Genomic DNA, 23,002 nt, shown 5'->3' on the forward strand with positions numbered 1-23,002 from the left:
ACTTTGGGAGGCTGAAGTGGGTGGATCAGTTGAGGTCAGGAGTTCAAGACCAGCCTGGCCAACATGGTGAAACCCTGTCTCTACTAAAAATACAAAAATTAGCGAGGCATGGTGGCACGCACCTGTGATCCCAGTTACTTGGGAGGTTGAGGCAGGAGAATCACTTGAAACCAGGAGGCAGAGGTTGCAGCGAGATGAGATTGCACCACTGCACTCCAGCCTGAGTGACAAAACAAGACTCTGTCTCAATAAATAAATAAATAAATAAATAAATAAATAAATAAATAAAACGGCCTTTGTTTATAAATTACCCAGTCACTGGTAGTATCTTTATAGTAGTGTGAGAACCAACTAATACACCAACTATATTGAAATGCGGTCACCAAAATAATAAAGTAATTGTTATCGGATTTCTTGTTAATCTACTGATTCAGGCCGGGCACGGTGGCCCACCACTATAATTCCAGCACTTTGGGAGGTCAAGGTGGGTGGATCACCTGAGGTCAGGGGTTCAAGACCAGGCTGGCCAACATGATGAGACCCCTATCTCTACTAAAACTACAGAAAACAGCTGGGTGTGGTGGCACTTGCCTGTAACCCCAGCTACTTGGGAGGTTGAGGCAGGAGAATCGCTTGAACCAGGGAGGTGGAGGTTGCAGTGAGCCGAGATTGTGCCACTGCACTCCAGACTGGGCAACAGATAAAACAACCTACTGATTCAGATCTAGCAGCAGCTCTCATGACCAACAGTTGAAGAAGCAACAAAAATGAGGGTTCAAGACATCAAAGCAACTGAAACACAATGGGAAAATACACAAGACTTTGCTGACAGTGGAGTCCCAGGTCCTGTGGAGACTGCCAGGTCCTTTGGCCACATTCTCTATTGAGGAACACTCACTTTAGGCTAGAGGTTGGTGAAAATAAAGATGCAACGTTTTTCCATCCAAGTTCAGGGACACCTGAATCCCGTGACCAGTGGTTCTAGTTTAGAAACCCAGCTGTAGAGTTTACACCTGAGTGTGGTGATTACATCTTCACCATTTCCTGATTTTTAGGAAAAAAAAAAAAAAATTGTAATCTGAACCAAGGTATTTGATCTCCCTCCCTTCCTACAGGTGTCCATGCCCTTGGAGAAGGTTATAGGGGGTGGATGTGTTTTTGACCCCAAGGGCTCCCTACGTAGTCCAGGCCAGCCTGGGGCTTGGAGGAGGGTGGGTGAGCTGATGAGAACTTCCTCCCTGCTCAGCTTCCACCTGCTGGCACCTGTGTGCCCACCACCCAAAGCCTGGGCCTCCACCTGCTGGCACCTGTGTGCCCACCACCCAAAGCCTGGGCCTCCACCTGCTGGCACCTGTGTGCCCACCACCCAAAGCCTGGGCCTCCACCTGTAGGCACCTGTGTGCCCACCACCCAAAGCCTGGGCCTCCACCTGCTGGCACCTGTGTGCCCACCACCCAAAGCCTGGGCCTCCACCTGCTGGCACCTGTGTGCCCACCACCCAAAGCCTGGGCCTCCACCTGTAGGCACCTGTGTGCCCACCACCCAAAGCCTGGGCCACGGGCAACTCCTGTGAGCAGGCTTCACTCTCTTTCCCTCTCACTACTCCTCACCCCAGCTGCAGCCCCTCTCCTCCCTCCCCTTGGTTCAAGATGACCCCAACTCCCCAGGGGATTTCTATTGGGATCTGGTTTGGTTTTTCCTTTTTATGATCCCCTAAACCCATCTTCACCTCCCAACTGGGGCTTCCCAGGTTGACTGGGGAAGAGCCCACATTCTGCATGATTCCAGGCAGCAAAAAGCACTTCTGGCAGGAACCCACATCCTAAGGCAGGCCCTGGGGCACCTTGGGCCGGGAAAGACTGCGGCCCCAAAATCTCCACTCCCCATGCTGCCATCTGAAACACCACCATGACAGATAATGTCTTAGCCTAGGGAGAAGCCACCTGTGCTGGCTAAAAGGGGTCCCAAGAGACCTGCCTGGACAGTGTGGGTGAGGTCATTGCACCCTCCTGCTGAGATGGTGGGCCCTGCTACAGAGCCTGATGCCCCCGAGGAGCTGGGACCACTGCCCTCCCAATACACATACACACACACACACACTGACACAAACACAAACACACACAGACACAAATATACACAGATGTACACAAACACACACAAACACAGACACACACAGACACACAAACACACAGACACACATACACACAGATGCAAACACACACACAAACACACACATACACACAGATGCAAACACACACATACACACAGATGCAAACACACAGAAACACACAGACACACATACAGACACACACATACACACAAACACACAGACACACACATACACACAGATGCAAACACACACAAACACAGACACACACAGACACACACATACAGATGCAAACACACATAAACACACACAGACACGCACACACAGACACACAAACACATATAGACACACATAGACACACACAAACACAAACACATACACACAGATGCAAACACACAGACACAAACACACACAGACACAAATATACACAGATGTACACAAACACACACAAACACAGACACACACACACACACAAACACACAGACACACATACACACAGATGCAAACACACACACAAGCACACACATACACACAGATGCAAACACACACATACACACAGATGCAAACACACAGAAACACACAGACACACATACAGACACACACATACACACAGATGCAAACACACACAAACACACACACACATACACACAGATGCAAACACACACAAACACAGACACACACACACAGACACACACATACAGATGCAAACACACATAAACACACACAGACACGCACACACAGACACACAAACACATATAGACACACATAGACACACACAAACACAAACACATACACACAGATGCAAACACACAAACACACAGACACACACACACACAGACACATAAACACACAGACACACACACACAGACACACAAACACACACAGACACACACACACACACCCTTCACAACCTTCTTGGGCTGTTAGCATTTTCTGCAGAGCTATCAAGGCAGGAAGATCCAGGAGGGACCCCAGGGCGGGGAGGGACAAACTCTCCCAGCTCGGGAAGACCGTGTTCATTCACCTAAATCACTAGTGAGCTCACACTAACAAAAAGTGTTTTGATTCCGCACTCAGAGTTAATCCCATCGCTGGCCAGACATGTTTGCTTTTAGGTTCTCTGGTGGCCCACAGGTCCCAGTTCCAGATGGAAACATCCTGAGGCTGCCCCTCCCGTCCTCAAACTGCACCCTCCCCCGGCCTGGCGCTGTGCGGCCTGGCGCTGTGCGCAGGCTGTAGAGAGAGCCTGGGCTTTTTCACACCTTGGGCAGGTGTAGACCAGGGAAAGGCAGGTGTAGACCAGGGAAGGAAAAGGAGAAGGATGTGGACAACCCTCCACCACCAGAGAGCTCCACCACCACTCCGCAGGCCCTGGTGTGGCACCGTCCCCGAGGGCTGGCACTGGGCTGGTGGCAGACCTCAGCCGCAGAGGGTAGCTGAGTCCCACGCACCGCCCCACCCCTCTTCCTGAGACTGAGCCCCTCTCTCTAGCCCCAGAGCAGGAGTCGTCCCCAGCCCCATCGGCCACTGCCCATGAAGCTGGTTGGAATCGCCCTCAGCGGCCACAGAGGCCCCAGCAGGGTCCCCAGCCAGGCCAACGTGCACTAGCAGCTCAGAAAGAAAGGCCTTGTGTCCGGTGACCCACCCTCCACCCCGGAATGTGGCCGTTCTCTCCTCCCACCCCTACAGCAGGGCTGAGGTTGTCCCGGGTACAAAGGCCTTTTGTCCCCACAACCAGCACGCCCGACAAGATGGCTCTGGAGCCGGGAGAGTGGCAGCCTCCATGGTGGCCACGGTGGCTCCCTCCTCCCCTGCAGCAGGGCCTCCCTCCTCCCCCAGGCCCGGGCAGAGGGCACCTATGTGGCATCTTCCCTGGCACCCCCTGGCTGCAGAGCACCCTGGTGAGAACGATCTAATCGGAGAGCCCAGGCTTATACACAACTTCTCTCTGCCAGCTGAGAAAGCACGTTTCTCTGATTAACTTCTGTTACCCACAGTACACTGTAGACTAGAGAAGGCCAGGACCCTCTGAGGTGGTGCAGTGTCCCCAGGCTTGTGCTGGGTGTGGGTTCCACGGACCTCTTTATTTGTCAAAACTCATATACTTTAGGTCTATGCATTTTACTCTGGGTAAACTGTATCTCAGGCCAGGGGTGGTGGTTTACGCCTGTAATCCCAGCACTTTGGGAGGCCAAGGTGGGTGGATCATTTGAGGTCAGGAGTTCAAGACCAGCCTGGCCAAAATCGTGAAACCTGTCTCTACTGAAAATACAAAAATTAGCCGGGCATGGTGGCAGGTGCCTGTAATCCCAGCTACTCAGGAGGCTGAGGCAGGAGAATCGCTTGAACCCGGGAAGCGGAGGTTACAGTGAGTCAAGATGGTACCACTGCACTCCAGCCTGGGTGACAGAGCAAGACTCTGTCTCAGAAAAAAAAAAAAAAAAAAAAAAAATCTCAAAAATACATGGCCACAAAAAAATACATAATCGTTGTTTTAAAACACCAGAAAATATAGGCAAGCCGAAGGAATTCTGAACAAACAACAGCCACTGCCCGAGGTCAGTTGCTGTGATTGCAAGTACTTTCCACCTGTCCAGACACCTCCATGCATGTGACACACACAATGCCAACCACACAACACAGGCTGCTATGAATGCCACTTACATCTGTCAGTGACAAAACCTGACCGTGTTTCCACTCACTCTGACACAATATTTTAAATGACCTCACATTATGCTGTGTGCATAAGCCAGTTTGTTTTCAGCAAACCCATGTATTGTTGGAAATTGACTCCTTCTGGGGTTACTCTTTCAGAATTCTAAACAGTAGTGCCACGAATATCCTGGTAGCCTGGTCTTCGAGCACCTGTAAGGTGCTATCGTGAGGTAAAGACCCAGGATCGGTGTTGCTGGGGCAAAAGACACTCGCCTGCATTTTAAAGGGTTCTCTGTTTTTGTTTTTGTTTTTTATTTTGAGACAGAGTCTCACTCCGTTGCCCAGGCTGGAGTGCAGTGGTGCGATCTCAGCTCACTGTAACCTCCGCTTCCGGGGTTCGAGTGATTCTCCTGCCTCAGCCTCTCAAGTAGTTAGAATTACAGGCGCCCGCCACCACGCCTGGCAAATTTTTGCATTTTTAGCAGAGACAGGCTTTCGCCATGTTCGTGAGGCTGGTCTCGAACTCCTGACCTCAAGCGATCCACCCGCCTCAGCCTCCCACAGTGCTGGGAGTACAGGCATAAGCCACTGCACCCAGCCTTAAAGGGTATTTTTAATGCCTTATGGAAAGCAGGGGTTCCAATAGGCTTTCCAGTCCGGTCTCTTCCTTGATCTTTCTAATTCCAAAGAGGCTGGCAGACACTGAGCCTGCGGGGAACATGAGAACCATCCTGCCTTGGAAATAAGGCTAACCTACTGAATGCAGACTAAAATGTAATACACCTTGACAGTGTGAAACTAATACCTGGGCCGGGCGCGGTGGCTCACACCTGTAATCCCAGCACTTTGGGAGGCCAAGACGGGCGGATCACAAGGTCAGGAGATCTAGACCATCCTGGCTAATATGGTGAAACCCCGTCTCTACTAAAAATACAAAAAATTAGTCGGGTGCGGTGGCAGGCGCCTGTAGTCCCAGCTACTCGGGAGGCTGAGGCAGGAGAATGGCATGAACCCGGGAGGTGGAGGTTGCAGTGAGCCGAGATCGCACCACTGCACTCCAGCCTGGGCAACAGAGCAAGACTCCATCTCAAAAAAAAAGAAAAAAACAAAACAAACTAATACCTGGACTTCTGGCCGGGCGTGGTAGCTCACATTTGTAATCCCAGCACTTTGGGAGGCCGAGGCGAGTGGATCGCTTGAGGTCAGGAGTTTGAGACCAGCCTGGCCAACATGGCAAAACCTCATCTCTACTGAAATACAAAAAAAAAAAAAAAATTAGCTGGGCTTGGTGGCACATGCCTGTAGTCCCAGCTACTCGGGAGGCCGAGGAAGGAGAATTGCTTGAACCTGGGAGGCGGAGGTAGTGAGCCAGGATCGTGCCACTGCACTCCAGCCTGGCGACAGAGCAAGACTTTGTCTCAAAAATAGTAATAATAATAATAATAATACCTGGACTTCTGCTTTCAAGTAGGAAAGACGGGTCCCACAGGCAAGGCCACCACAACTGCTGACAACAGCCAAGGAGGCCAGACACACGGTGAAAACCTCACTGCGAAGGCATCGGGGAGCTGCGGAGGCTACCAGGACTTAGCAGACTAAAATTCCAGAGAATCAACCGAGGAGGCGGACACACGGTGAAAACCTCACTGCAAAGGCACCGGAGAGCTGCGGAGGCTACGAGGACTTAGTAGACTAAAATTCCAGATAAGCCGGTGATCCACAGCCATCTTTTTACCTGGGGACATTTGCCGATCTCGGGCACTGGGCTAAGGATTGGGCTTGGCCCAGGCAGAGAGCTGCAGCTGGGGGAAAAGAAACCAGCAAAGATTCTCACTGTCACAGGGGGGAAAGTGGCAAAATTGGAGTGTCCAGGGCCTCAACCATGCGGCGGGGCCCTCAGCACCACTCCAAGACACTTGTAGGATCTCAATGCTGCTGCAGGAGGAGGCTCAGGAGCAAGCTGAGCAGCTCTGCGAGGCAGGCCTGCACTTCCCACAGCCTTTCAAAGCGGGGAGATCAAGACCTGCCAGGCTCCCAAGCTGAAATCTGAAGAGACCAATCCCCTAAACCGGGGCAAACCAGAGGAAGCCTGAACCCCATCAAACTACACACCAGTCCACCCGGGTCCATCCCCCGTGGGGTTGAGGGACCTGCCCCTCTGTCCATCTTAACTGCCTGAGGTTTTTCTCCCAATACAGGCCAGGTGACTCCAATTAGAACAACTCCTGTGCAAATAACAACTGTAATTGCCAGACAAAACATAAACGCCATAATATAAACTCACTAGGCTGGGTGCAGTGGCTCATGCCTGTAATCCCAGCACTTTGGGAAGCTGAGGCAGGTGGATCACCTGAGGTCAGGAGTTCGAGACCAGCCTGGCCAACATGGTGAAACCCCATCTCTATTAAAAATACAAAAATTAGCCAGACGTGGTGGTGGGCACCTGTAATCTCAGCTACTCGGGACACTGAGGCAGGAGAACCGCTTGAACCCGGGAGGCAGAGGTTGCAGTGAGCCAAGATCGCGCCACTGCACTCCAGCTTGGGTGGCAAGAGCAAGACTCCATCTCTCCCTATATATGTATGTGTATATATACATATATATAAAATATACATATATGTGTGTATATATACAAACTCACTGCATTCTGAGTGACCAAAACCAGACAGAGGCTGTAGGGTGTTGACAGTCAGGAAAACGGAGTGATCCAAAGAACCACAGGACAGAGTTTGGGGTGACCACGGCAGCTGGAATGTGAGGGGGAAATTCCAGAAAGGAGAGAGTCATAGACAGGGATTCCCCAAAGACTACATCAAAAACTCAACTCAGATCTCTGGCAGAACTTGAGCTATGTGCACACAGGACAGATCCCAAGCAACTCACATAACCGAAGAGAGATTTACCTGCCAGCCACACAGAGGAGGCAGTGTTTACCGTTTGAGTTCAGTCAGGTTAACTGCTTGATGAAACGAAACCAAAACAGTTAATAATCTGGAGAGGAAGATAACGGAATCACACGTCCCTACTACGTCGTGTTCACAATGCACAGGGTCAACCCCAAGTCAACAGACATACCAAGAAGCAGGCAAATGTGACTGAGAATCAAGAATGAGAATTGATGGGAGCCAGGAGACAAAGGAATAGATCCTTAAAGTGCTGAAAGAAAACACGTGGCCAACCTAAAATTCTACACCCAGAAAAAACATCCTTCTGAGATGAAAGTGAAATAAAGACTTTTCAGAAAACAAAACCCAGGAGAATTCATCTTTGACAGATCTGCAGTAAACGGAATAGTAAAGGAAATATATCTAGGCAAGAGGAAAATGATCGCAGATGTAAACATGAACGTGTAGAAAAAAATGAAGAACACCAGAAAAAGTAAAATACGTGGGTAAATTCAATTGAATATAGACTGCTCAGAACCATACTCGTAGTAGGTTATAGAGTTTAAAATACAAGTAGGCCGGATGCGGCAGCTCACGCCTGTAATCCTAGCACTTTGGGAGGACAAAGCGGGCAGATTGCCTGAGCTCAGGAGTTCAAGACCAGCCTGGGCAACGTGGCGAAATCCCATCACTACTAAAAATACAAAAAATTAGTTGGGCATGGTGGTGCACACCTATAATCTCAGACCTCAGCTACTGGGGAGGCTGAGGCAGAAGAATCGCTGGAACCCAGGAGGCAGAGGTTGCAGTGAGCTGAGATTATGCCATTGCACTGCAGCCTGGACAAAAGAGTGAGACCCTGTCTCAAAAAACAAATTAATTAAATAATTTAATTTAATACAAGTAAAACCACATGTATAACAACCACAACAAAGAAGGTGGGGGATATTTGCAATACAAGTGTACAGCCAAGTACAAAAAGCTTACGTCCAGAACATATATAAAGAACTCCTACAAATCAACAAGAAAAGGATAGACGACTCCCCAGGAAGTGAGCAAAAAGATTTGAAGACACTTCACCAAAGAGGATAGTCCAGCGGTCAGTAAACATGTAAGAAGATACCCCAATTTCCTTGGCTATCATGAAAATGCAAATTAAATCATGAAGTAATATCACAACCCACAGACTGGTCAATACGAACGAGGTAAACAGTTCCAGTTATCAGCAAGGCTGTGGAGTAACCAGAACCCTCACACATTGCTCGTCACGTGAAAGCTGATAGAACCACTATAGAGAAGTGCTGGATAGTAACTATTAAAGATGAACACAGGTGGACCCACTGCCAAGTTCCACCCAACAGAAATGCTTGCACCTGTTCACCAAAGACATGTACTGTGTGAGCACGTTCATGGCCACACAAAAGCCAAGAGCCAGAAGCCACTCAAACGCCCATTCGTTGTAGAAGGGATAGATGAGTGGGGGCTGCTCACCCCATGGAATGGCGCTCAGCAGTGACAATGACTGAGGTATAATCTCTTGCAACAAGGGCGACCTTGCAGACTGTATGCTGAGCGGAGGAAACCAGACACTATGGAATCCCCTTTTAGGAAGGAGGCAAATAAGATGTAGTTATCTGGCCGAGCGCAGTGGCTCACACCTGTAATCCCAGCACTTTAGGAGGCCGAAGCGGGTGGATCACCTGAGGTCAGGAGTTGCAGAGCAGTCTGGCCAACATAGTGAAACCCCGTCTCTACTAAAAATACAAAAATTAGGCCTGGTGCGGTGGCTCACGCCTGTAATCCCAGCACTTTGGGAGGCCGAGGCGGGTGGATCACGAGGTCAGGAGATCGAGACCATCCTGGCTAACACAGTGAAACTCCATCTCTACTAAAAATACAAAAAATTAGCTGGGTGTGTTGGCGGGCTCCTATAGTCCCAGCTACTCAGGAGGCTGAGGCAGGAGAATGGCGTGAACCCAGAAGGTGGAGGTTTCAGTGAGCCGAGATCATGCCACTGCACTCCAGCCTGGGTGACAGAGCAAGACTCTGATCTCAATAAATAAATAAATAAATAAATAAATAAATAAATAAATAAACACAAAATACAAAAATTAACCGGGCATGGTGGCACATGCCTGTAATCCCAGCTACTCAAGAGGCTGAGGCAGGAGAATCACTTGAGCCTGGGAGGCGGAGGTTGCAGTGAGCCAAGATTGTGCCATTGCACTCCAGCCTGGGCAACAAGAGTGAAACTCCGTCTGAAAAAAAAAAAGATACAGTTATCCTGGGGGTGCTGATGGGGAGATCTGGGGGTAGAGGGGCTGGGGATGGTCTAATTCTGTCTGGATGTCGGTTAGAGAAGTGTGTTCAGTTTGTGAACACGGCCCAGGCTGGGCTGGCTGTATCTTTCCATATCTCCACTGTATGTCAGTGAAAAGTCAGCTAAACACAATCATTTATTTAACCAGCACATTTGGGAAGCAGAGGAAGGAGGGAACGTGGGAGGAAGCCTGAGTGGTGCTTCTCATTCCCCTACAGAATCAGTAGACCTTGATAATTGTAAAATATGTGGTTACATAAACATAATGACCCAGCCACTTAATGTTTTCCATAGTCATTTTTTTAAATCTAAGGAGATCATTAAGGAACTAGTATCTTTTGTTGTGGTAAAATATTTATCTGAAATGCAGCAACTCTTTCCATTTAAATCCAAATGAAATACAATTTGATATTTTATTTTGAAATAAAGCCTATCATCTTATCGCACTCCGCTTCTCAGCTACTCTTCCCTTCTTCAGCCCTCTTCTCTGTCTCTCTACGTAAGTACCAAGCAAGACATCTGGAACAAGGTTTAGCAATTTAATGAGGGTTATTTCTTAGTGGTTGGATTTAAAGTGACTTTTAGAGACTCTTTTTTGTACACGTTTGCATTCATTCGCGTTTTAATAACAAGCATTTTTCAAATGAATAAAGCTGTTCTGTTGTGCTCCATCACTAGCTGGGTGACCTGGAGCAAGTTTCTCACCCTCACTGAGCCTTGGTTTTTGCAACTGTAAAATGCAGATGCTAATATTACCAAATGCATAGGGATTTTTTAGAAAGATTAAATTAGATTATTTTTCTAAGTGCGTATACAGCACAGGAGGCCCTTCACACACAGTAGCTGCTATTATTATTGCCAAACATAAATAGGGGAGAAAACAACAAAGAGACTCAGCCCTCCCTTCAGGAGGTGATAGTCTGCCAGAAAGAGGCGAGAGCAAATGCCCAGTTGGAGCCTCATGAGGAGCCTACTGCCCTGGGCGGCCACAGGCATGATGGGAGGGTGAGCAGGAGCTGGAGGGCTGAAGCCTTGGAGGAACTGAGGGGTGGGCCAGAAGTGGGGACCGCTGCACCCGCCCTGCAGACTCAGAGGGTCTGAGTCAGCGTCCTGTCCTGAGGGTGTTGCCAGGCTGGGGAGTTGGGGAGACCCTGGCCTGCTGTGCCAGCGGAGGACTCCCTGCGGGGGCTGTCTGCAGGAGGGCGATGGGTTGGAAAGCCCCGCTGTCCGCAGGACTCCCATATGAGGAATGGGTGCCTTGGACCTGGTGCTGCAGACAGTGACATGATTTGGCTCTGTGTCCCCACCCAAATCTCATCTCGAATGGTAATCCCCATGTGTGTAGGGAGGGACCGGGTGGAAGGTGACTGGATCAGGCAGTGGTTTCCCCCAGGCTGTTCTCCTGATAGTGAGTTCTCATGAGATCTGATGGTTTAAAAGTAGCAGTTTCCCTACACTCTCTCTCTCCTGCCACCTTGTAAAGAAGGTACTTGCTTCCCCTTCACCTTCCCCGATGATTGTAAGTTTCCTGAGGCCTCCCCAGCCATGCGGAACTGTGAGTCAATTAAGCCTCTTTCCTTTATAAATTACCCAGTCTCAGGCAGTTCTTTATAGCAGTATGAAAACAGACTAATACGGACAGTATCAGTAGAGGCTTGAGTTCATCCAGTGCTATTGGAAGACTCTGATGGACGGAATACATTGAAGGCACAGCCAAGGTGTGGAGGCTCTTGAGAAGACAAAAGGTGCTCAGCACACAGGTGGAGCTCTCTCCAGAGAGGTTTGCTCAACTCCTGCAGGCAGGAAAAGCTGCCCTGTCCTATAGTCATCTGCATGCGTCCAGGTGTCTCCCACCTGCATCATTTCACCCCCTGACAGCAAGCACCTTGGGGTGGGGTTGTCGGATAAAATACAGAACTCCCAGGTCAATCTGAATTTCAGATAAACAACAAATAAATTTCAGTACAAGAGTGTCTCATACAATATTTGGGACATGCTGGTGCCAAATATTGCATAGGACATTATATTAGCCCATTCTCACATTGCTATAAAGAACTACCTGAGGCCGGGTGCAGTGGCTCGCACCTGTAATCCCAGCACTTTGGGAGGCCAAGGCGGGCGGACCACCTGAGGTCAGGATTTCGAGACCAGCCTTACCAATATAATGAAACCCCATCTCTACTAAAAATACAAAAATTAGCCAGGCATGGTGGCAGATACCTGTAATCCCAGCTACTGGAGAGGCTGAGACAGAAGGAAGATGGTACCATTGCATTCCAGCCTGATCAACAAGAGCTAAACTCCATCTCAAAAAAAAAAAAAAGAACTACTTGAGACTGGGTAATTTATTATTTTTTTTTTTAATTTTTATTATTTTTTTTTGAGACCGAGTCTCACTCTGTCGCCCAGGCTGGAGTGCAGCGGCCGGATCTCAGCTCACTGCAAGCTCTGCCTCCCGGGTTCACGCCGTTCTCCTGCCTCAGCCTCCTGAGTAGCTGGGACTACAGGCGCCCACCACCACGCCCAGCTAGTTTTTTGTATTTTTTTTTTAGTAGAGACGGGGTTTCACCGTGTTAGCTAGGATGGTCTCCATCTCCTGACATCGTGATCCACCCGTCTTGGCCTCCCAAAGTGGTGGGATTACAGGCTTGAGCCACCGCGTCCGGCCAAGACTGGGTAATTTATAAAGAAAAGAGGTTTAATTGACTCATGGTTCTGCAGGCTATACAAGAAGCACGGCTGGGGAGGACTCAGGAAACTTACAGTCATGTTGGAGCAGGAGGAAGAGAGCAAAGGGGAGGTGCTACCCACTTTTAAACAACCAGATCTCCTGAGAACTCACTATCAGGAGAGCAGCAAAGGGGAAATCACATCCATCATCCAGTCACCTCCCACCAGGCCAGTCCTCCAAGGCTGCGGATTACAATTTGACATGAAATTTGAGTAAGAACACAAATCCAAACCGTATCAGACATACTTATCCTAAATCTGTATTCATTGTTTATCTGAAATTCAAATTTACCTCCGTGCCCTGTATCTTTATTTACTAAAGCTACAACCCACTTGGGTGACGCTGTGCCCTTGCTTACCTGGTACCACCACTGCCAATCCTGTGCCCAGCACATAGCAGGCTTTCAATTAATGTTGAATGGATGTGGGGTGGGTGGACGGGGGATAGATGGATGGTGGGTGAATGGGTGGGTGGATGGATGGTGGGTGGATGGGTGGATGGATGAACAGATGGATGGATTGGGTGGGTGGATGTGTGGGTAGGTGGTTAGATGGACAGATGGTGGTGGGTGAATGGATGAATAGATGGATGGATGGACAGATGGATAATGGGGGTGGGTGGGTTGGTAGGTGAATAGATGATGGATGGCTGGATTGGTGTATGGGTGAGCAGATGGATGAGTGGATGGATGGATGGATGGATGGATGGATGGATGGATGGATGTAGCAGGTTGGCTGGGTGGCTGGAAGAGTAGACAGATTGGTGGATAGTTGGGTGGATGCCTGGATGGGTAGGTGAATGAATGGGATTTGGACTATGTAAGAGGTTTTAACACTAAGCAGCCTTACGTGCCCCATGACAGGGCCAGGGTGGGAGTAAATGAAGTGCCAGCTGATGGGAAAACTCCCAGCTCTGACACCTCTTATCTCCTCTGGGACTCTCCTGCTCAGATTCTGAATCTGTAAAATGGGAATGTTTGGTTATGCTCCAGCAAGAGGAAGCCCCATATGCTGCCACACAAGTTATATGTCCCTGACCTGGGTGCCTTGCTAGGGATGGTGGGGGGTGACTTGCCTGCAGACTTCAAAGCCCTGCCTGCCAGGATCTTTGACTTCCCAGCGCCAATCAGACATCACACAAAGGTGACCTCTCCACTCCCAGCACCAAGGAGTTGCCTTTGGACCCTGACCATCCTGATGACCAGGCCAGGCTGGCCAGGGACTCCCCAGCAGCCCTTCGGAGGCCTCTACAGCCCTGTGTCCAGTCTGACGCAAGTGTGGCAAGTGGTCATGAGCACCGTGCCCTTCCAGCAAGGCCACCTCTGCCTGTGGGCAAGGGCCTCAGGTAGGCAGGTCCGAAGCACCTGCAGACCCTGCACTTAGAAGCTACCACCCCGCTTTTTGAACCTTGTGTTTTAGAAAGGGTCTTCCATTCGTAGCATCTCCCTCTCCCCAGTCCTCCTCCCAGAGACTGTTTAAGAGTGGGCCTGGGAGCCCCAATGTTCCCAGGGTTATTCCTAGGGGTAGACTTCTCATAAACAATGTTGTCCCTCCTCCCAGGGCCCCAGGGCAAGGAGCAGCCAGCCTGGACCTGCAGCCATTGTGGCCCCAGCCCGGGGGAAGGGACAGCACAATCAGGGTGAAGTGGAGTCAGAGGCGGGTGTTGTGGGGGGGTGCGGGGACAGCTGTCCTGGCCTGGCCACCTTCCCTGCCTCCTGTGACATCAGCCCATCAATTCCCTTCCTCTTTTGCCCTCACTGGGTCATGTCTCTGGCCCTTATAGCCACAAGGTTCCTGACTCCTGTGTCCTTATGAAGAGCCACACACAGCAGCCGGGGGACTGCCCCGCCAGAACCGGCCCAGGATTCCTGCTGGATTCCGTGTGTCAGGACCACCCATTCTAGTAGAAGAGTGGAAAGCCCAGAGAGGCAAATCACATGCCTAGGAAGCAAAGAGGGATCCCTGGCCCAGGGCCACCTGCAGGGTGAGAGGGCTGAGGCTGGGGTCTGCTGTTACTAGAGCTGAAACCTACGGACCTACCCAGCTCCCGTTTTTGCCACTGGGGAGACCCACGGGGAGGGCCTGGGGGGACCACCAGCCTTGGGTGTTGGTTGCCACATCTGCACGTGACAGGGGAGAAACATGTCATTCCAGGAGGACAGGAGGGCAGAGCAGCTAAGGGGGGCTCCCCAGACATAGGGGCATCCCGGGTATCCACCCCTGTCCTTTGGAGGCAAGAGGAGGGGCCGCACCCCTGGGTTTGACAGGCAGCAGCCACCTTCCAGAGGGAGAGCTGGCGGGGCCTTACCACACCCCCTTCAGAGTAGCCCCCTCCCCCCACCGCTGCCCTGGACTCTGCGGCCAGCAGGCTGGAGGTTCCTAACGCTATGGGGGACAGAAGGCTGTGGCTGGCTGAGGACTTTGTGTCAAGTTCCCACTGCCTCTGGGGACTGGGGACAGCCAGGCCACACGCGGGGGCAGTGGGACTTAGCACCTGAGCCTGCTGAGCTCCGGAGAGCCCTGGAGGTTCTTGGTTCCCGGAGGTGGGGCAGGGAGGAGGGAGTCCCTGGTGTGGCCTGGTTCTGCTAGGCGGATCACTGAACACCCCCTTCCCTGATGAAGAGGCGAGAGCTGCTTTGGGAAGAACCACCTGCCCTCACCCTCACCCCATTCGGTCTGGGACAGGCAGGGCGCTGGCCTGCCGGATGCCCCCACCCCTGTGCCTGCAGCCCTGCTCTGCACCCGGCTCCCTTACTCCACCTCTTTCCACCTCCTCCCCTTCCTCCTCCTCCCAAGGAGGAGGCAGATGGTGGTGGAAACTCTGCTTCCTTCATTTTCCGGAGCGTGACTCAGCACCGCAGCTGCCGCCTCGGCCCCCACACAGCAGCACGAAGCCTGCCCTCCCCTACAGTGGAGCCCAGGGGCTCCCCAGAGCACCCCTCCTGCAATCCATCTGGAGAACGCAGGGCTGCGGGCTGCCGAGCCACCTTCCCCGGCCCCCAGCCCAGCGGACCCCTCATAGGCAGCTAATTTCCCACACGACGGCAGAGGGCGGAGTGCAGGCAGGTGGGCGGGGCTGCAGTTCCAGATCTCAGGGACACACAGAGGCGACCACAGGGCTTCTTAGCTTCTGGGTGGCCACCCTAACCAGGACACTGGGCTGAGCGAAGGGGAGGGGAAGGCCTAGGTGGGACCCCAAGAAAGGACCCATCAGAAAACACAAGGAGGTAGGAAAATAAGAGAAATTTCCAGAAGCAAGAGGCTTGGACCATGTAGAATGCCACAGAGCCAGGCCTCAACCCACCGGGGAATCTCTGAGGACACTGACAGCAGCCCACCAACATGGCCCCAGGTCCTGCTCTGAGCTCCGGTCGGCCCTCCTCCTCCCTCTATCAGAGCCTCCCCTGGGAGCCCCAGAGATCCTCTCAGCTCCTTCTCTCGGACAAAGGAACTCTCCCTGCTGGGAGCCCCTGGTGGCTCCTCCCACTCCCCCGACTCGGCTCCCTCTCTCTGCCTCGCTCCCTTTGCGGTAGGCTTGGCCCAGGAGAGTCCTGGCACCCCCAGCTGCTCTGTAAGCCCCTGGGGGTGACCGACGGGGGTCGGCTCCCCACTCTTGCCTGGCCGTAATCCCGGAGCTGTGCCTCGGGATGTGGGCACACAATTGTGCACACGCACATCATCTCAGCAACTGGGGTCTCCTGACAGTCCCCTTCCCAACCCCCAAAATAAGACCTGCCAGCGCCCCCACCCCTTCTTCTCCCTTCTATCCCCCTCCCCACAGCCCTAGGTACAGCTGCAGAAACTGAGGCTCAAAGGGGTCAAGTCCCTTCACTCTACATGGCAGAGCTTGGGTGGTCAGAGACCCCAGACCCCAGTTGAAGGCTCCTGCCCTGACATGGGAAGCTCCTCCTGTGGAGCCTGAGCAGGTGCCCAGGACCAGACGGGCCAGCCCAGGTGGGAGGCTTCCTACCAGGAGGCCCTAAGGGTGACCTGGCCAGGGACACCAGTGCTCACAGGTCCGGTTGGTCCCAGCCCCAGTTCACCCTCTGTTTGCTAGCAGTGGCCCCTCTACTCTCCCCCAGGACTCCAGACAGCTCTGCACAGAGGCCTCATCCCCACCCAGCTGGGCAGACTCTACCTTGCCACTGGGTTCCTTCCCAGTCTCCAGCCACTCCCCTCTTGCAGCTTCAGTTTCTGCATCTACAGGTTGGGAGTAATGAGATTCCCCAGCCAAGGGCTGGGCATCCTGGGGGAGAAGGGGAAGGAAATGCCAGGAGCTGGGTGGAGCCAGGTCAGGGAGGCCTGGGCCCAGCCCTAGCCCCAGCAGCCACTCTGTGGGCCCAAGCCAGCCCCGGGCCCTGGGCTTGTCCATCTGTAAGCAGGGTGATGGCACTGCTGGGCAAAGTGGCTGAGGGTGGGCCCAGCCCAGCTGCCCTCCCTAGGTGCCCATCAGGCCCAGCACTGGGGCAGGGCACCCGGCCCACACCACATGGATGGGGAAAAACCTCCAGCTGGGCTGCCCCGACAGGGACGGAGGCAAACAGGGCTCCCAGGATTCCAGGGCCAGCACAGCTCTGTGGCTCCCATAGTATCAACTCCAGGCCCCAAAAAGGACTGCAGGGGACCAGGCTGCTCCTGGGAGACCCCAGATGTCCTGGCTCTTCTCTAGGGGATCTTGGGCTGAAGAGAGGACTGAGGCCCCAGAGGAAGGCAACACAGGGTCAAGACGGGCTCCTGAGGGTCCCCAGTCATTTGTAAATTACCTCCGCCCTCTGCAAAGAGTGAATGCTGATTCCCCGGCCTCTACCCAAATATATGCACTCTCTCAGGTTCACGCTTACGCATCCCCTTACCATTCGGCAGATCCCACCAGCTCTGCCCCAGCTCACCCTCTCCGCCTGGCCGTACCATCCTCTGCCGCTCACCAAGGGGGACCCTCCAATCCACTCCTGTGAATCAGGGTCCCCAAGCTGCACTCAAGGCCTCTGTCACCTTTCCTTGCTTGTAGAACAAACCCACCCTCCTTCTTCTGACTCTCACTCCTCCCACCTCAGTGTGTGCAGAGGAGCCTTCCCTGCACACAGCTGAAGCGGCCCCGTGGCCCCTGCCCTGGACTTTGGCCAGGCCATTGACCAGGCTGCTGCCTCCCGCCCATGCCTTGGCATCCGGGTCATTTTTATTGATGGTAGTTTGGCCCGGCTGGCGGGCTTCACACACACCTCCCATCCAGCAGCCCTAGGAGGTGGGACACTTATCACCACCCCATCTCAGCAGACAGCACTGTAGCAGGACGAGCCACAGACCAAACTCCTCAGACACCGAGTTAAAGAAGGAAGGGTTTATTCGGCCGGGGGCATCGGCAAGACTTGTCTCAAGAGCCGAGCTCCCCGAGTGAGCAATTCCTGTCCCTTTTAAGGGCTCACAACTCTAAAGGGCTGCGTGTGAGGGGGTCGTGATTGATTGAGCAAGCAGGGGGTATGTGACTGGGGGCTGCATGCACTGGTAATTAGATCAGAACAAAACAAGATAGGGATGTTCACAGTGCATTTCTATACAATGTCTGGAATCTATAGACAACAGAACCAATTAGGCCAGGGATCCATCTTTAACTACCAGGCCCAGGGTGCAGCGCTGGGCTGTCTGCCTGTGGGTTTCATTTCTGCCTTTTAGTTTTTACTTCTTCTTTCTTTGGAGGCAGAAATTGGGCATAAGGCGATACGAGGGATGGCCTTCTCCCTTAGCACAAGCAGCAGAGCCAGGGCCCAGACCGGCCCAGCCACAGCACCCTCCCGCTGGACCACAGGACTATGCTGTTCACAGGGCCACTCCTGGCCTCTGAGGAGTCCCTCCAGGTAGGCCAGGCCAGGCCAGGCCTGTGCTCTGGAATGCAGCCCACGCAGGGCTCCCTGCTGCTCAGGGCAGGGCGGTGGTCCAACAGCTCCCACCCCCAGGGCCTATGCATCCGCAACGCCCAACCTGCCCAGAACCCCCCAGGCCCAGCAACCACCACTGGGAGGTTGGCAATGACTCAGGCCTTGAGTCAGCAGCATCAGATGAGGACGCAGCCAGCCCTCTGCCAGCATAAGGGAGCCCCAGAAAGCCCCGAGCTCTGCTAGCTGGGCTTGCGGGGACCCCTGGCTGGAAACGAATCAGGTTCATCAGCGCCCAGGAGCCCAGGAGCCACCTCCCAGGGAAAATTCACGCGCACATGCACACACGCACACACACACGCGTGCACACAGAGGAGGCCTGACATCAGGGTGGGTGGGGCTGACTAACACCAACCCAGAGAAGAGAAACCAGAGATGGTGGGGCGCAGTGGGCAGTGAGGTGGGGTCTCAGCTGGAGGGGCTCACTCAGACTGTGGAGCACCCATGTGCCTCCTAAACAGAAACTCCACACAGGCCAAGGAAACAGCTACCAGCTGACTCACTCTCCCAGCAAACACCAGCTCCTCCCCGAGCCAGGCCCTGGAAGAGAAGTCGACATCACGAGCTACCATCTGGGGGGTGGCACCAGGCTGCGAAGGATCCACAGACTGGCACATGCAGGAGGAAATGGGACAGGGGAGGGGTAAGGCCCCCAACAAGCAGGAGCAGGGAAGGGTCCTCCCAGCGCCCCACTGTAACGGGGCCTCGTCAATGTCCTGTGCTCACTGAATAAAGCACTGCCAATGAAAGGTGAAAGAGGAACAAGAACATTCTCCTGGACGCCACCCACAGAAAACCGTGTGCAGGCTTGGCCCTCACCTTGGGGACCTTGGACACAGAACTGGTTGTGTCACATCTGGAGGCCTGATGCAGAAGGCACTCGGCTAAGCCCTAGTTACTGGCACTTGGGCACCTGCGCCCCCTCTCAGCAAACTCCATGTCTCATGAAATTAGGACTGGATTTCCACTTTATTTTGAAAATACGGCCAAGGTAAGAGATCAGGAACGACAAGGCCAAGCTGGGGTAGCCAAGAAAGCGGAGGAGACACGGGGGCGGAGGAGTGGCTGCAAGCGTCTGAGTGCAGGAGGCACAGACACCGAAGGCCCCGGACCCCGGAGGGCAGCATGCTGGTGCGGAGCAGGGACAGCCTGGGGTTCACTCTAAGGCACCCCTGGAGAGGCAGGGTGGGTGGGGCAAGTGAGGATGGGGGTTGGAGCCCATGACATCCCCTAGGTTGCTCAGCATGGCTGATGCCTGGCCACACTGGGCCGGGAACTCAAAGTCTAACTGGGGAGCCAGGCAGGGAGCCAGACAGGAAACCAGATGCATGCAAGTGGAGATTCCAGGCTGAGGCGCTGTGGGAAGGAGGGAAGCTGTCACTCTCCCAAGGCGGAAAGTGGGAGGGGCTGGGAGTCTCCAGGGAGGGCAGGAGGGCCTGGAGGAGTTCCCTGGGGTGGGGGTCCCAGAAGAGCCAGCAGCCTGTGCAGCGGCATGGGAAAGATCCCAGTGCCTGGCGAGGAATTGGCACAGCCTGTGTATGTGGAGTCAGATGGGGGTTTGGGGTTTGGGGTTCTTTTTAACCCGTAAGTCTCCCCATTATTCTACAGGAGAAAGGGAATGCATGCTGGGCGCTCAGGAAGATTCGGACAGGAGGCAGCAGTGTGGGGAGGGACAGGGAGGGCCTGGCGGCTGGGTCAGAGCCTTGCCCAGGGGCTTTAGGAGGGAAGCGCTGGCTTTCCCACCTCCCCTCTGGAATCTGTCCCCTGTCATCCTGGAAGAGCTCAGGAGCAAATGGATTCCATTCCATTAAAAAAGCATGGTGCCTGGGGCTAAGCAAAGCTGAGACTGGCAGATAAGGTGCCCCAGATGAGCAGTGGGGCGCGGAGCAGGGCCAGGAGGCAGGAGGGCGGCAGGGAGCAGGGACAGTCATCTGGCCTTCGGGATGGGCAGCACCCCTGGAGGAACGGGGAAGCCAGAGCGGGATGCCTGGCCTGCAGGCCAGGTGAGGGGAGAACGCAGGCCAGAATCCAGCCATAACCTAGCAGCAGGTCCCATCGAGGTGAGAAGAAAGTCTGATCTACTCCCAAGCTAGCAGTGAAACGCGGAGGCTCTGTAAGAACTGGGGAATTATTTACCCTAACTCAGGAATGCTCACTGTGAAACCAAGCCCTCACCTAGGGGAAGGGCCACCCCAGCAGTGGCCACTCCTAAAATCCTCACCTCCCTCCCCGACAAGTCTAGCCTCCAGGATGGAAAAGTCAGCCAACCCTAGGATTATTGTGTCTGGGTTGAACTGAGGAGTCATCTGTGCGTTCAGCCTGTGCTAGTGGCTGGGGCCTCCACAATGTTGGGTGTGCCTGGGATAACTCAGAGTAACGCGGTCAGACGGCACTCAGGGCTGGGCTGGAAGGGTACTGCCCTTCCCTGGGCCTCAGCGTGCTCTGTAAAGTGGGGTCCCCGTGCCCACCGCACACGGCAGTGCGGATGGAAGGAGGCCCGGCGTGCTGAGCGCTGGCACTTGCAGCTGGCACCTGGACATGTAGGAACGTGCTTCCGTGGTTATTATCGTTGCTGTTACAGATCCGTCCACGTGTGGCTGACTCAGAGCTGTGACATTAAGGGAAAATAAAGGAAATGGTTGAGCTGCCTTTTCAGACAACATTGGAATTTTTGAAGAACTCGAGAATCAGTATACTGAAAGGTTTGCGCCGTGAAGTCGCTGCTTGTGAAGCCTGTGTGCATCCAAAGTGCTGACAAGGACAATGGAAGACACTTCATTCATAAGCTCCTTTAAAAGGCCAGAGAGCCCCCTCGAAAGGGACTGGTAGATGAATAAGACTGGTAAAATAAACCCAAACATTTGGGGGGGAAAAGGTGATTTTATTGTTTTTTATTTTACTTTATTTTATTTTTTGAGACAGGGTATCGCTCTGTCACCCAGGCTGGAGTGCAGTGGCATGATCTTGGCTCACTGCAGCTCCGGCTTCCCAGGTTCAAGCGATCTTCGTGCCTCAGCCTCCCAAGTAGCTAGGACTACAGACACACGCCATGAAGCCTGGCTAATTTTCATATTTTTTTATAGAGACAGGGTTTCCCCATGTTGGCCAGGCTGGTCTTGAACCCCTGGGCTCAAGCGGTCCACCCTCCTCGGCCTCCCAAAGTGCTGGGATTACAGGAGTGAGCCACTGTGCCTGGCAAAAATGAGATTTTAAATGTGCTACTTTAATAAACTGAGTATTAATGTTGAAAACCCAAGGAGCAGCAAAGGTCCTCAAAGACCTGGGGGAGGGGTCTGCGGGTGGCTGCAATGGGGGAGGGAACAGGCGGAGGGGAGGAGGGGCCCTGGGGAGGCAGTACAAACTGGTTTACAGACTGACCCTCCGTGGCTTCTCGGGGACCCATCCAGAATAAATCCCAAGCATGCATCCTCCTACGTGCCCCAGCCTGGGGCTGCCACTCACCTCAGGCAGTGCCTCCCACCGTCCACTCCAAGAGCCTGGCTTCCCTTGGTGCCTGGGGCCCCCACCAGGGGTGTCAAAGCAGAAGGCTGGCATCAGTGACCAGCACACCTGAAGGCCCTGGAGCCTTGGGACAGGGAGGGAGGTGTTCAGGGAGAGATGAGAGGGTAGAGGGGAGAGTGAAGGAGGAGGGAGAAGGCCCGCAGGGGAGGACAGAGAGTCACAGCCCACAGCTGTGTCTTCATTCCAGTCATCATTCCATTCATAAATACTTCTGAAACCTGCCCCCACTCCCCGCCACACACACACACACACACACACACACACAGACACGCACACACGCATTACCTCTGGAGACTTTGGAGACCTACAAAGTCTTGGCACTATGTCTCTTCCAAACGTAGTCCAGTAGCCAAAAATCACCTGCAAGTTATTCTAGACTTTATTTCCTTCCCTCCAAGATCATCAGGCAGGATCCAGTTCATCAGCCTACAGGCCCTGCCCTGAGCCCTCTCCCCCTCTCCCCTTCTCTGCTGCCCCATTCCTGCCTCTTCTGAGTCTGCAGGGTTCAAGGCCAGGAGCAGAGCAAGTCAGAACACAGCTACACGCAGGCACGCAGACTATGGGCACTTCCCTGCTCTCAAAGGAGCACCTCCAGGGAGCTCATCTGGTGCTCTCTCCAGCCCCTCAAATTCCCAACAGCAGGGTTGCAAGGCCCAATATCTTTTCACCTCGTTAGCTGGAGAACCGCTTCTTTAAGCAAAAGATGGCACGGACCCCCAACATAAGACAGTTAAAGCTGAGCAACTCTCCCCATCATGCAAGTAACCTGCATGCCGCCACGGGGAACAGCACGCATCCTACCTGGACTCCCACCGGACAACTGAGGCAACCGAGAAGGAGGCTGGGGAGGGGA

General features: G+C 53.3%; 2 long non-coding RNA genes across 3 annotated transcripts in view; one reads left to right on the forward strand and one right to left on the reverse strand.

The window, feature by feature from the left end:
* Positions 1-16,943, reverse strand: part of LOC119619094 (uncharacterized) — a 30,315-nt gene extending 13,372 nt beyond the window's left edge. The window contains exons 1-2 of one of the 2 annotated variants that reach the window (XR_012091102.1): positions 16,836-16,943; positions 123-220 (exon numbers count right to left, since the gene is read on the reverse strand). This is a non-coding gene — a long non-coding RNA (uncharacterized lncRNA). The remainder of the gene's footprint in view (positions 1-122; positions 221-16,835) is intronic. The other variant, XR_012091101.1, reaches the window with a different exon arrangement.
* A 2,203-nt stretch (positions 16,944-19,146) lies between these two features.
* On the forward strand, positions 19,147-21,883 carry LOC103229779 (uncharacterized). Its single transcript, XR_496324.3, has 2 exons — positions 19,147-19,618; positions 21,209-21,883. It is a non-coding gene; the product is annotated as an uncharacterized lncRNA (long non-coding RNA).
* The last annotated feature ends 1,119 nt before the right edge of the window (positions 21,884-23,002 follow it).

This window comes from Chlorocebus sabaeus, chromosome 24 (genome assembly GCF_047675955.1).
Source record: "Chlorocebus sabaeus isolate Y175 chromosome 24, mChlSab1.0.hap1, whole genome shotgun sequence".
In the NCBI taxonomy this organism is placed as follows: domain Eukaryota; kingdom Metazoa; phylum Chordata; class Mammalia; order Primates; family Cercopithecidae; genus Chlorocebus; species Chlorocebus sabaeus.